General features: G+C 43.9%; 1 long non-coding RNA gene across 1 annotated transcript; it reads right to left on the bottom strand.

The window, feature by feature from the left end:
• Positions 1-1,461: 1,461 nt before the first annotated feature.
• On the bottom strand, positions 1,462-2,055 carry LOC118561440. The gene is made up of 3 exons (XR_004930049.1): positions 1,947-2,055; positions 1,728-1,853; positions 1,462-1,620 (listed from the first exon to the last, which is right to left on the bottom strand). It is a non-coding gene; the product is annotated as an uncharacterized LOC118561440 (long non-coding RNA).
• Between the last annotated feature and the right edge of the window lie 2,403 nt (positions 2,056-4,458).

Genomic DNA, 4,458 nt, shown 5'->3' with positions numbered 1-4,458 from the left:
ATGGGCCATCATCTCATGTTGGTTCAGGTTTAGGTCCACTTTTGATGAGTATTTTTCAACCAGTTCTGCCCTGCTGTCACTCCATTAGGCTCCTGGAATCATCTAAGCCCACCTCATACCCTGGATGATCTATATTACAATATCTAAATGCCTAATGTAAAAAGCCATAACATAGTACAATTATATTTGAACATGATCTTTATTCATGGCTAATAAAACATGTGTGATATATTTGTTAAACTATTCTACTGCAGCATCTCTGGATAGCAGATTTTTTTTCTGAACAGTTAGTTCAGCACCATGGACAGCGGGTCCCATATAGGTCCCATTCACAGCAGACTGAAATCCTGCTGATGTTCACTGTTAGTTCAGCACCACGGACAGCGGCTCCCATAGAGGTCCATTCACAGTAGTGATGGGTCCGGCTACACCGATGCGTCGGCGCATGTGTCGGTCTCATAGAGCGAAACCCGTGTCGATGTGTGTATTGCTACGGAAAAGTCACGTGACCGATACAGCACCTGTTTCGAACTGACTGACGCGCCAAACTGTTTCCGTTCCCTCCAAGCTGCACGCGTGTGCATTCGCGCACAGCAAAGCTATGCTGCGCAGTAAAGAAAATCCAAGCTGAACTGTAAACAAAATAACGGTTGATAATGGCTAATTTTTAATCATTTTCCAACTCTGGTGTGATGGTGTACCACAGTCTCGCTCTGTGAGCGCCAGGTGCTGATCGGAGCGCACCACTGATGGATGGGTTGGGCAGACGCCTTTATGGTTGGGCGGGTTGCGCTGTGCATCTTTGTTCTGAGCGTCGTTTCAGAAAAAAACGGCTGATCTACACTGAGTAGAAAGCTGCTACTCTGAGTAGTTCTTCCTCCCTTTGTCATACTCAGCATGTCCGATTTCAGAACAGATGATATCAGTCAGGTAACTAAACACAGCGCCCGATCAACCATTTGTAAAAAAATAAAAAAGCCAGTCCACAAGCATCCTCCTTCACATTATTTATTGACTGTATCTAAAAAAAATCAAATATATGTTTAATTCAAATGAAAATATAAAATCATACAATGCAACATGCAATGATTTAAATTGTATTGTGTATACTTGGTCATCAAATCAGTGTCAGTTAACTCTGTCAACCAGGTTGCCTGTAGGGATTTTTAAGGTCCAGCAGGTGTCAGTATTCAGTGACACAGTATCAATACAGTTTGGCAATGTGTCAAAACGCTTCATGACGCCTCATCGACCCATCACTAGTTCACAGCAGACTGGAATCCTGCTGATGTTCACTATGTGCTGAAAATCTCTGAGCCAGGTCCACTTAGGCTCAGTTAGTCTTTGTCACCGAATCAACTCATTTGAAGTTACAGATCTGAAGGAAATTAACTTTAGTCAACACAGAGAGGAATTAGCAGATCTCATTAAATGTTTAGACTTCAGCTCTTAAAATAAATAACAAGGCTGCATGGGCTCTTCCCTCATTAACCTGTCATCAATTAAGCAGTTAGAAGGTCTGGAGTTGATTCCTGGTGTGTCGTTTGCATTTTAAAGCTGTTGTTGTGAACACACAACATGCGGTCAAAGGAGCTCTCCATAGAGGTGAAACAGACCATCCTAAATCAATCATAAAGATAGCAGAAATGTTAGGAGTGGTCAGGTAAACAGTTTGGTATATTCTAAAAAAAAAGAGTGCATTGGTGAATGTGGGAGCTCAAAAAGACCTGGACGTCCACCGAAGACAACAGTAGTGGATGATCGCAGAATCCTTTCCATGGTGAAGAACAACCTTCACAACATCCACTCAGCGAAGAACACTCTCCAGGCAGTAGGTGTATCAGTATCTAAGTCTGCCATGAAAAGAAGACTTCATGAGAGTAAATACAAAAGATTCACCACAAGGTGCAAACCATTAATCAGGCTTAAAAATAAAAATGGCATACTTGATTTTGTCAAGAAAAAACATCTGAAGAAGCCAACCCAGTTCTGGAACAGCATTCTTTGGACAGATGATGCTAAGATCAACCTGTACCAGAAAGATGGGAAGAAGAAAGTTTGGAGAAGAATTGGAACAGCTCATAATCCAAAGCATACCACATCTTCTATAAAACAAGGTGGAGGCAGAGTGATGGCATTGGCATGCATGGCTTGCAATGGAACTGGGTCACTTGTGTTTTCTTTTATTTATTTATCTTTTGTGTCCTGTCTGGCAGTGCCACATTAAGAATTGTTGTCTTAGTGCCATAGTGCTCCGCTTCATTTATACATGTAATAAGCTTTATTCTAATTGTTGCAGGGAGCCTGAAACAAGAAGGCACAAAAAATATGTGAAAGAGAAAGAGGAATAAAAAGGGAGAGAATGACACAACATCCTCAGTCTGCTTCTTCACCTGCAAAGAAACTGGATCCAGCCATGGGCCCCAGGGACCCGAGGCCCCAGATCCTACATGTGTGGCAGAGTGATGGAGCAGGTAAGAGAGACAATAGTTAATCAGACAATGTGATTAACCAGCTTCTCTGCTAACTCCAATAGCCCCCCCCCCCCTTCTACGACAAAGCCACCTGGAGAGGGAGGCTCCACTAGCCACACCACGAGGGGCCAGAGACAGGTGGCAGGGTTAGGCAGAGAGCCAACTGCAACCCAGGACCAACACCCCCACCCCACCTACCCTTCCTCTGGACTGTGCTGGAAAAATTTAAATAAAGATAAAACATAAAAAAGGGTATAGAACTGCCATTGAGAGAAAGCAAGAACCAGGGCCGAGACAAGGAGTCAAAGTCCAAACATCCAGCCCCGCCCAGGTGTGGGCCACAGACACCGGGGCCGGACCCACCAGTCACCCCACTCCGGGCACCCCCTGGGCCCCAGACCCAGGCACCCCGTGAATCAGCCTCCATGCCCCACATGACACATCCCACAGTCCCCCACTAAGTGATGGAGCCGATTAAAGGAGCCCAGAGAGATTGATCTGATGCGGATGCAGCTGCTGTTACAAGACTAATATCATCCAGTAAAAGTGGACGATATTTAACGGTGTTTAAACAAAACACCATTAAATCAACATTAATGTTCCATATTAATGGTGATGCCGTCCGGTTGCCAATTAATTACTTCAAAGTAAAGCTGGTTGTCTGAGCAGCGGGCTGTTTTAGCAGCTCCGATTCCTCCATGCAGGTCTCAGGCCTGTGAAGGTGGGTTGCAGCATGGGGTCTCTGCACTTCTGCTGGATAGTGGCTCTGCTCCCAGGTCAGCTTTCTCCTACACAGCTTGGACAGAACAGCACTGATTTGATTATGATGTTAGTTTCACAGACTTAGCTTAGTCGTCTTTGTCTGTGAGTCTTTGAATCCCATGCGGCCCGCATAGAAGCTTTTCTCCTCAGCGCTGACTCTTCCTGTCCACAGGAAAAGACACAATATTCAAATATGCCTTAGACTAGGTAATCAAAGCCTATATCCTAATATGGTCAAATCTGTCAATTCAGAATACAGGCTAGGGGCTCCTACTTAAAACAGCACAGATGGATAATCCATCCATCCAAAGTTACCAAGCTCTTAGTCACAGTAGGAGATGTTAAAGGCAGGTTGAACTTTCAGCAATGCGGAAAACATCACTTTTCTAAAAAGTAACAAAAAACATTGCAGGCTCCAACGAGATCCGTCTCTCGGCCAAACTGAGCAAGGAAGTTCTGTTTTGAATCTAAAAGTTACCTTTAACATAAAATTTTGAAGGATCTTTAGTGCCAATCAGCTCCCTTGTTCATCCTATATAAAAGCAAAAGATTACATAAAACATTGATATTGGTGTTATTCTGGAATAAACAGTTTTCATTCTTCATCATAGAAATAATTTACTTATCAAAATTATTTACCATCACAGGACGACTGTCACTAAAGAAAATGAAGACGACGAAGACCTAATCTCTGTCGGTGTTGTAGAAAAGGTAAAATAAAATAACCGAATAGTTATGTAACAACATAATAATAATGCTTGATGGCGTTGCACAGGCAGCAGCCGGTCACATTGGCTGTATTCTTTCTTTTTCTACTTTCTCCTCTTTATTGTATTTTCTGGATTGTTTATATATTACTCAATACCGGATCGGGAATTCTGAGCGCAGATGCCCTGCAGAAACAAACTTTTGGGACTCTAGTGCTTATTTTTTTGTTATTTTTGGCACATTTCGATGCCGCGAGGAGAGATCCCTTTGTCTGTGACTCCGAGCGTCCCGTTGTCTACACGAGGAATCAGCTTCTCGGACTACGTGACTCCACGCGCTGCGACCCGGCTCACCACCACGCTGAGAAACCAGACATCCCCGCAGAAATACGGAGGAAGCGGAGAGGATGTCGGGGCGGCAGGAAGAAGCGGAGGAAAGTTTTTTTACCATCGGTTGTTACCGGTAACGTTAGATCTCTTTACAACAAGACTGAGGAGCTCGCAGCACTAACTCG

The sequence above is a fragment of the Fundulus heteroclitus genome, unplaced genomic scaffold (assembly GCF_011125445.2).
Source record: "Fundulus heteroclitus isolate FHET01 unplaced genomic scaffold, MU-UCD_Fhet_4.1 scaffold_63, whole genome shotgun sequence".
NCBI classification, from domain to species: Eukaryota; Metazoa; Chordata; class Actinopteri; order Cyprinodontiformes; family Fundulidae; genus Fundulus; species Fundulus heteroclitus.
Note: the sequence above shows the minus strand (reverse complement) of the source record. Positions and strands in the feature narration are given on the sequence as shown.